The sequence below is a fragment of the Oryzias melastigma genome, linkage group LG10, assembly GCF_002922805.2.
Source record: "Oryzias melastigma strain HK-1 linkage group LG10, ASM292280v2, whole genome shotgun sequence".
NCBI lineage: Eukaryota > Metazoa > Chordata > Actinopteri > Beloniformes > Adrianichthyidae > Oryzias > Oryzias melastigma.
Genome location: NC_050521.1, coordinates 19,313,404 through 19,325,234, shown reverse-complemented (window position 1 = coordinate 19,325,234; position 11,831 = coordinate 19,313,404).

Here is an 11,831-nt window from a genome sequence, read left to right as displayed (position 1 = left end):
TAAGTATTTTTGTAATCTGTAAAGTTGAATTAAGTATTTTTATAATCTGTAAAGTTGAATTATTTAACCTTCAGCTTTGTGGTTAACTGTGAACCGGCTCCCCCTGCTGGCTGAGGACGGTAGTGTGAATGACACTTGCGTCCAGCCTGTTGACGGTGAAGGAAGGAAGATGCTGCCCATTAAAGCTGCGCATTTCCCCCGGTTCGGGGCTCCATCAAATTCCAGTCAAAGAAATGGACCAAAACTGCACCGAACCGAGCCGCCGTGTCCGTCTCAGAGCGAAAAAGGCGAGGGAAAAGGAACGAAAAGTAGAAGAAAAAAAGCAAATATCTCCGTTTTGAAGGTAAAATTAGCTAAAGTTAGTCACATCCCGCCAGTGACCCAGAAAACACCGATGAGATTGACCTTGGAGCCCGCGACACCCAAGACTAATGATAACCAAGGTAACTTGAATAAATAAATGCACACAAATAATTGAAAACTAGTAAGTAGGCTAATTATAAAAGCGTAACTGTAATAAGTTTTTCACATACTAAGCTAACGACTTGCTAACACATGTTGAAAGTGAGGTTAGCTTAACACCCAAGTGAACTGATTTTTCCGACTCCTTGCTTCATAAACGCATTATTAATAATTAATAAAACAAATATTTTTATTTTTGTCTGTAGGACTATAATTTGTGTTGAAACTTAAAGACTCACTCCAATTAAAATGCTGTTTATAACATCTAGCTTTTTAATCGAGATAAAGGACCCATTTACGTAAATTCTGATTAAAGTGACATTTCTGTGCATTTCGGAGTATTACTTTATCAAATGATTGTGAATTAGAACCAGACAAAAAATGTCCTACAAGCTACAATGTGAGGGCCATAGGCTCCCTGTTTCGGTCTATTTCGATGCATCCACTTGAAAACGACTAGATCCATGGACCTCTTGGTTTTCCTGTGGGGGTGTGAGGGGCTGTAAGCTAGCGGAAGTGTGCTTAAACAGATGGATGATGGGAAATGGGGGAAAGCTTACTCTGCTGGAACAGTTTTAATGAACTACTGCAGAAACTATGTCCTAGAAAAAGATGCAGGTTTTTGATTTTGGCTAAAATCTTTATAATCATAATTAAAAGACCACTAAGAATGTTTTTAGAATAGATGATCAGAGTAGGACTTTAAATTAGCCCTGACCCATTTATGCATAGACTCCTATGCAGCCCTGAAGGTGTGCTGTGGGCTCTGGCCACAACCTTTTAGTTTCAGGGTGTATTCCGACTGGGAAAGTCCGTTGGTTCGGATCGAGTCCTGAAGATTGCATTTGGTCTGTATTCAGACTGACGTCTACCGGAGATTTCTGTTTCGGTCTAACCTTTGTAAACAAAACCACATGACTAAATATCTCTTCAGTCATTGGCCAGTTACGGGGGCGGGTCAAAACAAAATGAAAAAGATGGAGGTGCTGCAGTTTGGCAGGATTTCTTTTACTTGTTCAAACTTTTTAGTACGCGGATTGATTTTGAGCATTTGAGCAGGAACAACGGCACTTTTTTTTTCTTTTTTTTAAACTGCTGCTTTGGTACAGTGGGGGAATGCTGCAAGACTGTTATTGGGGAAACTTGGTTTCGCTCTATCGGGGAAACAAACTCTGGTACACTTTAAGCAGACCAAGTGGGTCCAGTCTAAATACACCCTCAGATTCCTGATAAGTCTTGTAAGCTGTGAACCTCCTCTAAGTTTGTCCCACACATCCAGCTGTCAACTATCACAACTTTTCAGCACAGGAGTTAAAAATAGATCTGGGGAATTTGGAGGCAACTCGACACCTAAAACTCCCTGTTGTGTCCCTTGAATCATTTTTAAACCGGAGGTAGATGATATAAGTCAAAGTGTCATCCTGATGGATGGCCAGATCCCAGCTTTCAGCAGAATACCAGTAAAAGCATCACACCACCTCTGCTGGCTTGATTTGGGGAGTCCTGATGGCGTGTTCTCCACGTAAGCAATGATTACAACTTTCAGCATCTTGGTGATATAGAGGAAAATTGTGATAAGTCAAACCAGGCCGCTGTTTTTTACTGTTTCATGGTCCATTTCTGTTGCTCAGATACACTGTTATCTGTTTTAACACTGGTGTCAGTATTGAAGCAATGACTGCTTCACTTCTTTTAAGCCCTGGAGACCTCATATAAATTATATAGGAACCACTTTTATCTCCTGAAACACGCTTTTTAGCTTTAAGATAAAACGCACTGTCTGAAAACATAACACAAAAGTTTCAATGATTAGAAGATAATCACAGATGTTTTATACTTGATATTTCAGCTGTTTTAAAACTGATTATTTACCGTAGATAAACATTCAATTTGATATTTACAACATTTACACAGTTTTGGTTTTCATTGTTCACGTTTAGGATAAATGTGGTATGTATCTCTGTTGGGTTCCTTTTTCTTGACAGGTTCTGGTACGACTCTGGCTCTTGTTGAAAAGGATGTTTACCTTTTCTCTCCAAGATCCCAGACAAAACCTACAAACGAGAAGGACAAGGTATCAGTAAACTACATGAATCATTTAGTTTTGTTTTTTTATTTTTTAGTTTATAATTTTCAAAAGTGAAATGAAGCATTATGCATTTTTGTCTGTAATTATACAGAATTCCAAAATAAATATCAATATCCAAAACAATAGAACATTTCATCAAGAACCTGACAAACCGGGAGATATCAAACCATGAGTTTCAGTAATTATGAATGCTTATAGTTTTTATACCGGTACGAATATGTTAGGACGGTAATTATTTATTTTACAGTGTATCTTTTTTATGGTGAAAAGCCATATAATATAGTCTAAGTTTTTGTTTTTTTCCTTTTCCACATTTTGGTGGTTAGGCCAGACTGTCAGTTCTTAGGACCATCTCCAGGATGCTGGAGGAGAACCTGCTCATCAGGAGAAGACTTGAAGTCCTCACCCAGGCCAGATGAGCTTTGTTGCGTAAAAATGCTTCATTACAAAAACTGGATATTCATTAAAAAAATTTCAAACAAGTGAGTGTTTTAATTCCACAAGGATAAACTGTTTGAATCAGCAGTGAAGCTGAGAAGTTGAAACTACAAAAACATATTTATCTATTCATCTAAATGCCGTTCTACATTATATTTTCCTTTTATTTACAAATGTTTAAATATTTGAGCTTATTTGAGTGAAATCTGATATATTGGTTTTATATTTATTAGAATAAGCTTGTGGCATTACATACTTTTAAAAATGTTATAATACTGACATTAATGTAGTTTAACACGATGGCTTTGTTGCTTTTGTTTCTAAAACAGTCATTTGTTCTTTGAGTTGTCATTATAACTGCAACACTAAAAGATACTTAAAAATGTTAAGTAGAAATTTAAAATGTAAACTGTAACTAAGTTGGAATAAAAGGTTGTATTAAAAATTGTTTGGTCTTTAATTTAAATTTAATGTATTAAATAGTTCTAGCATGGACTAATTTTATCCACCAGAGGGCACTAAAGTCCTTCTCTTGTAAATCCAATTGAAGAAATTATTTTTTTTCTTAAATTTGAAAACTTTTTCTACTGTAATTTGTAAACAAGAGCACCCCAGCTTTTAATATTTTAGTCCTTTGTTTTAGCTTTTTTTTAATCAGGCCTGAATGGGTTTACAAGATAGTTGTTGAATTAACTTTATTCAAAAAGCACATCTTATAAAATTCTACATAACGTTTGGTATAAAGAACAGTAGTAGTAGAAAATATTAAAGTGAAAAAAAAAAAATTCAGGATATTTTATTTATTTTTTTGTTTTTTGCAAAAACCTGTGAACATGATCATGTAGTTGCCATAATAATTCATAATACAGGGTTGATACTAGGCTTGGGCAGTATTCAAATTTTAATACCATCAATATTCCCCCACATTTTGCCTCGGTATATGGTAATACCTCGACTAATTAAGAACCTCGTAAGTACCACTTAAGTGGCATTACCAAACTGCTGGGTTTTCATCCACGTATGAAACAAGATTATAAACACGATTAAAATAATAACAACATTAAATGGTTGGATTAACAATTTATATTTTAAAGTAATGGTACAAATATATTAGAAGAATAAATAGCATCAAATTAACAAGGCATAGCAATTTTCTGGCACTGTCTGAACCATTTACCAACAAAATAGATAATTTATATATATATATATATGTATAATTTTTAACAGATTGATTAAAGAAAGACAACAGACTTGACTTAAAACAGCAGCGTGTTGATGTCAAGTGCAAGTAACCTCCCTTTGAACAGGAAATGTTTTTCAAACAGCAGCAAATCTAAAGATTTTTTGGGAGAAAAACAAGCATATTAACTTTGTCTGGCTTTGACCCAGCACAGTCATGAAAAACCGGGAACATATTTGGAAGTGAAAATGCAACTTTCTTAGGTCCTTGTAAAGTTCATGAAGGATAATAAAGTTTTGGAAAAGTTATTGACATTTTGTGTAAGAAATATTTTGGATGTGAAAAACATTACAAATAAAATAGTTAAACATGAAACTAGAATTTAAATTGTGCCAAAAGTGGAACCTAATGCAGTTGGTGATGCGAGTTTAAGTTGCCATAAAGCAGGTCAAATTTTCATCAGTTTGGTGCATTGCGATTTCAACTTAATTTGGATTGTGAAATGCAACAAATTGCTGGATAAATATCATTTCAAGGAAGAAGTATCAGCTATGGCCACTGAAAGACCCTGACCAGAAACGTGCAAAATGCAGACTTTGCTCCAAAGTCCTTTGACAAAAGAAGCATGGAAGAAATGGGGCTGCTGAGCCACACGCAAAGGAAGAACCACGTGACAGCTGCTGAACGCAGCATTACCGCAGTTTCCTCCACACTAACACAAACAGTCGTTGATATAGCGGCAATTTCAACGGCAAGGCAGACAAACTAGGATGTATCAACAACAGCAGAAGTTCTCAAAACTAAAGAATTGTGGTCTTTAAAGGGATGAAGTCTCACTGCTCTTACAAATCACCAGAACATATCAGGCAATTATTTCCCAACACCTAGATTGCTAAAATATCATGTTTAAACATTATGCTTTACTTTGTGCAATGGTATTACTTTCTCTTAAAAATTTTATGTTCAAGTTTCAGCTCAAAAATAGGAAATAACAATAAACGTTATCATGTTTAGTAAAAGTTTTTAGCATTTTTTTTATTTTAACAAGATTTATGTCGACAAGTCTCAGTGAAAGGAGATTATTTTGATTAATTTGAAGGTGAACTAACTGCTGTTTGTTTTATGCTGAAGTATTCTGGAGAGGCTGAGTGTTTTGACTGATGAGCCTCATATTTATAGGCTAGCTTGTTTTTCAGCGTAGATAGCAATGTGAAAGGCTTACCAATGTCAAAGAAAAATGGTAGTTCAGTTGCTCCTTTTTAAAAATATAAAATAGAAAAGGAAAAAACTACTTTCCCCACTATGTTCTTAAACTTTAACACCTCTCCTTTTATTATATGTGCTCTACTGATTTTTGTTAGTTCACTTTCCTGCTTCTAGTTTCTCTTACTTTGTTGTATATTTTCATTTCAAGTTGCTAATTGGCCACCCTTTAAAGCTGTGCTACAATTTCTGTTTTTTCCCAGACTGAGGTCACTTCTCCTGACCTTTTTTTTTTTTTTAGCCTCACAGGGTCTGCTGGACTGCAGCCTCCACACAGTTGATTACATTTCTGTCTGAGGGCTGATAAACACAGCTCTGGACAGCACAGCTCAGCCACCCCATAACCAACCTCTGCATGTGAAAGACTGCAGGAGCCAGACCTAAGAAACCTGACACAATCGAGGAGCTGTGTACCCTGAACTATACAAACCTATGTCAGACCAATAACACTTATTTTTGATATCTGAATGCAATTTTGTCAGTTTTTGCCTTGGTTAATGTTTACTGAAGCATCTTGTTGTTCCTAAGACTTTTCCTAAGTCGCCTCAAACACAAAGGAGACACCTCTATCCCATAGGCTTCAGGACTCAGCAATTGTCCATTATTACTGTTAAATCCTGCTGAAAGACCCAGTGGCCACTGTAAGACCATTGCCAGAAACATGCAAAATAGAGACTTTGCTCCAAAGTCATATGACATAAGCAGCATGGGAGAAGTGGTGCTGGTGCAACACCTAACTACAAGGTGTTAATAATGACAACAACTTTAAAGTTTGCCCAGAACCATAATCCATTTGCCAGTCAACTCTCAAATCGAAATGTCTTCTTGCTGCACAGGTAAAAGCAGGATGAATCTTATTAATTATTACTTTTGTTTGCTGAGTTTTAAGGGTTTTCAGGTTGATGCTCGATTTAAGGAGTTTTATCAGAGGTTATCTAGAGAAAGATGGAGTTCCTTTTGAATTCTGAGCTACTACCAATATAAATCGGGATAGTTTTGAATCTTCAAGGGTTTTTGGACTTAAGCCAATATACTCTGATGGGAATTTCTTATTCCTAACATTTGTTTTTTAGTTGGTGACAAAGCATCATTTTCATGCCTTGCTGACCTGCCATCTGGAAGAAGGGTATGGAGAGGATTCCAAATGCAGCAAGTCTTCACAGGTCTTCACCTAGATTCTGACATCTGACAAAAGTCTGCTGTGCTTCCCAAAGTTTCCCTTTTTTTAGAGACGAGTAGACAACTCCTGCACTGGGTTTGTCTGAATGCTATGTGAAGAATGTGTCCCTCTGAAAACTCAACGGATGACTTGTACAGAAGACGTGAACATAGTGCAAAGAAGGTCACCTTCTGTGGGAAAACAGTGTAAAGACTCATGGAAATGGAGAACGGAGGCCACATCCAATTTCTTGGACATCTGCATCTTTTAAACTTGAGATATCCAAGGAAAACTGCAAAGTAAAAATGTCCTCACGTAAGTAGACATTTTTAAGAGAATTCTCCCAATATTCAGTATTTAAAAAAAATGTACATGTTAAGGTGCTTAAAGAAAAGTTTTCCTTTAATGTCACTGCACTTAGAATTTGTAAATGTTATATTATTATTTTTGTCCATGTTTGAAGTTGCTTTAATGCAAATTTTAGTAAGTATAGTTAATAAATGACTATTATTTTAAAATAAAACTTTTTTATTTAAATGAAAAGAAAATAAACTTAATTAGAAAGTTAATTTAGATTCCAGTAATTACAATTATAAATGCGATAAAATTCATAGTGTCTGTATTATTATTAACTGATTTAATTATTTTGTTATCAGACACATGCTTGTGTCATACCTGACATGTTTCAACGGAGAGCTTCCGTCTTCATCAGAGTCGTCGTTTGGACGACCCTGATGAAGATGGAAGCTCTCCGTAATAGTTTTTATTAATTCATTTTATTTAATTGACTAATATATCATTGTTTGATGTGTCAAAGTCATAAGTTTAATGGCATCTTTTTATTCTTATGTCGACTATAGGACACATAAGTCAGGCAGCCTATTTTTTTGAAGGTGTACAAGACCAACTGCAAGCCTCACACACCTTCATCACAATCCAATTTATTGCCCTGGAGAGGAAGTTTCTTGTGGAAACTTTACTTTTACTTTTATAACTTTACTTTTCCTTTTTTTTTAACAAACAGAAGAATGCCATCACTAAGGCTCAAAGAATGCTTCAAATGTATTATTTTTCCTTTTCAAGCTTTATCTAGTGCAGTTATTGCCTGTATATGGAAACAGCTTGTGGCTCCAATAATTATTCCTCCACACAGGCTGACATTTATTTTGAAATTCCATTTAATCGTTAAAAAGGATGGAAAATACCCTCGACTTCTATTTATATGCAAACATGCTATCTAAAATTTTGTAATGAGAATTGAAGATTTCTGCAGAGTCAAACCTTACTGTGTTTTCAAAGATAACAAGTCCACTTTAAATTGAGGAGTAGGAAAAAAAAAAGATTTAAAAGAAGGATAATTACCTATGGATAACTGTTTGCATGTTATCATTCAGTTTTTAATGAGACTATTGCCCATTACTGTGGTGTAAAATAATACTTGTACATAGTCTAATCTGTTGTAGAGCTGATTCAAAACAAATCCCAATCTAATTTGTGCAGTTGTAACTAAAATCCACCAGGTGTAGCAGCTTCCCATGGATTGCTGCTTTGCTGCACAGTCATTCACTTTTTGATATTTAAAAAAATGTCTGAATACTTTAAGTAGGAAATAGTATCATAGATGGAGCTAACATGTCTGCCATCTTGGACTTTAAGGCTCTTAGATAATGTCTGTTTAAATTGTCATGAGTAACCTGTGAATTAAAGATGACACTCTTGATGTTGTTTTGTGGCGCCAATGGTAAATGGAAGGAGGTTTGGGATTCGGGGATTTCTAAAGTTCAGTGTTGCAGGAAAAGAAGCTGTTAGGTTTTTATGCATGCATCATTGCAAAACAAAGAAAAAAAACACTTTGCTCTTAAAGGAATGAAGATATGAAAGAACTGACAATAGGTATTGCTTGTCATTTTTTATGCATTTAAAGAACATGACAAATAGTTTTGTACTTGTAAAGTTGCATGTACTTTGTTACGCTAAAACTTGTAAAAATTAAATTTGTAAAAGTTGGAACCATGGAGATCCTGGGCAACATTTCTGCATCCAACTGCTTCCAGATAAGCTAAAATTCCGTGTGCGGTTCAATGCACACCACAAAAAAAGAGAAATAAAAAAAAAAATCCTTCAAGGATCTCTTCCCCCAAGGAGGCAGTAATGTGAGATGAAGGCTGAGGAAGACTAGGTCTTTCTTGAACAATAGCACCTCAGCTGAAGAGCTGCAAGTATCTTTAACTGCAACTGTGATAGGAAACATTTGTTATTTTTTGACAACTTTAACCTTAAATTCAGCTTTTTTTATGTTTTTCTCTTGGCAATTCAGGTGCTAACTAATATGTCTTTTATTTTCTGTAAGTTTCTGTTTGCTCTTTTTTTATTAACTTTTTTTATTGAGCACTCAGGGACAATGACCTCTTGCTCATAGTGCTGTAAGACAAAAAAATGGCTTTCATCTTGTCTTCAAAGCTGAAGGGCAGGTGTTTTTTTCCCAAAAACAAACCCAGCTCTGTTCTCTAGTTTCTGTGTATTTTTGTTTGGTTCTTTATCTCCTGATTAATGTAAATCCCAGCTAGTTTATTTTAATTTCACAAAATACATGTAAAATGATTTAGAATTTTTTTTTTGACATAATTACACTTAGGAAGAAGTTTCATTTATAGCTAAAGACTAGACACCTGAAAGAAGATAATATTTGAACACAATTACTTTAATGTTATGAGAATCTGAAAATTGAAACCCAATGTTTCCTAAAATCAAATATGTTCACACACATGGACAGACTTTGTGTTAGCCTCCTTTGCTAGTTTTTTTTTTTTTTTTTTGTCTTTCAGACAGTTTTCAAGAGACATTTCCCTCAAGCCTGTGGGCCAAACAACGTGACCTATTTAAACATAAAAAGACACACCTAAAAGCTTTGGCTTAGAGGTTGTGTGATTGAAAGCCTCTCTTGGGTTACAGCTCTTTCCTTTTCATAATGGCAATCTGTGGCTCTGAACGCTTCAACCTGAGGATGTTGGAAGAGAAATGACATTTTTTATATGTCTGAAGTTGAAAACTAGTACATGCTCGCCTTCTTTGTGTTCTTTCTCCACCTTTTCTTTTTTTCCTTTCCCCTATTTCTCCTGGGAACATCACTAGTGCCCTACAAAGCAACAGTCTGGTGCTGGTTTGCACTGACATGCATGGAAGCTCCAGTGCTTCCTTGAGGGAGAGGAGCACACCTCAGTCCTGTTGTTATTTAAACTAATGGGCATCATATTATATTTTTTATTGAATTCTTTTTTTTTTTTGCAGTTTATAATACTGTACTTTGTGCTTGCCTTGATTTGCTCAAATCCTGCAAACCGACTCTTTAGCTCAAACACATCAATGTCAGCTGAATTAGCTCCTGGCAGTGACATCTATACATTGTACTCTGGCAGGGTAATACCCCATGTCCTATCCTTTTCAGAGCAGCGCATCTTTAAGCCTCTCCACTGTGTGCATTTCTTCACAGATCTGCCCCGTCTACTGAGATCCAATGACTCAATTATCTTCCCTGCAGCTTTTTTCCCCCTCTTCCACTGAAAGAGTCGAATCACTCAACTCTTTCTGGTACTTTAATAACACACTTGCTGACGATATTATATGTGCTCGGAAACACATCAGTCAATCTGTAAAATAACACATTTTTGTTTGTATCTGATGACATTTCTGTTTTTATTATGGGTCATAACTTTCAATCAAACTCATAACTGCGTTCAAGAGATTAAATAACTACAGAAATTGTAAAGATAAAAGCCTACTAAAGTGGTAGCATAACCAAAATTAAGTATACTAAAAAAATATTTATATTGTGTGTTTTTTTCCAAATTGTCTAAAGGCAAGAAATCCTACTGAATTATTTATTTCACTCATTGTTATAGCAAACATTATAGACAAATGAGCATTTGTACAGGATAGTTAGCATTTTTTCTCCTCTTTGCATTCTAATGAAACATGTAGAGCGGTTAAATATGGAGAAAATCTTCCCTTCAATGGTCAGTCATGTGAGGCATGTAATGCGGCCCAGCATGCTTAGTGCCTGTGAAGTGTCAAATATTGAACTTTTGGTGAACAGTGGGAGGTCGAGGCAAAAAGCAGACTTCCATTTAGAACAATTAAAGAAGATTAATACGGTGCTCGGAAAAGTCGCCCAGGTTCACTTCCTGTCAGACCTTCTGTTTCCTCACTGCTCAGAAAAAGGTGAAATTATTTCCAAAGGCTAACGAGAATTTTAATGCCATAGCTATTTTTGACAACCAATTGGAACATGGAAATAAGATCATTGCTGTTATGGTTCAATGTAGGAATACGTTTCCAAACACTAAAAATGCGAGCAGATCTAATTGAAAGTAGCTATGGTAGTGATCCTGTAAGGAAACTCACTGGGATGTAGATGATAAATTAGAATTCTGATTTTTTTAAGGTTCTTTATTTCCTTGCATAAATAATAATTATTATGTGTCACTGGAATTTCAAACATATTTATAAAACTGTTGCAGATTGACTTATTCTAGATGAAAAATGTTGCAGATTTATGTATTTTCTTGCAATTCTATGCCGGAACTGCAAGCCACATCTGGCTACAATCAAAAATTCAAAGCAACCATACAGGGTAATCCCCATATAGTTGGATGTGACTAAGACATTTAAGTAAAATACTGGAGTTTAAAACAAGTAATTGTTACTTAAAAAATAATTTCTTGCAAAAACACGTGTTTTAGCACAACATCCTCTCCTGGACTGACAGTAAAACAAAGTTGAACTCTTGGAATCTCTCTTTTTTCTTTTTAATGAAGCAGCTGTTTCAAAGTTCAGAAAAACTGTATCATACATAACTTGTGTTCTGTTTTATTCTGTAGCCACCAAAAAGATGCTTTCAGAGGCACAAAGTTATTTTTATTTTTTACTGTTACCCGTTTTTCATTTAATTCTTGTCAGGTAAAGTGGGAAGAATACCTCTTCATAAGGTTTGAGTGTTATGCTGAAGATAACAGTCATTTGAAAGTGGTAATGTGTTTTTTTGAGTCTCACATGAAAGGTTTTAACCCTGTGATCTCCCCTGTGTGCATCATGTGTGCGAGAGCTCATTTGTGCAAGTTCCTGTGGTCCCAGCTGAACTTTCCAGGGAAGAGAAGAGGCTCCTGCTGTGGTCTTGTTTGACAAGTTCCTCCAAAAATAGACCAAATCATATTCATTGTGAACTTCCCTCCAATGGAATTGAA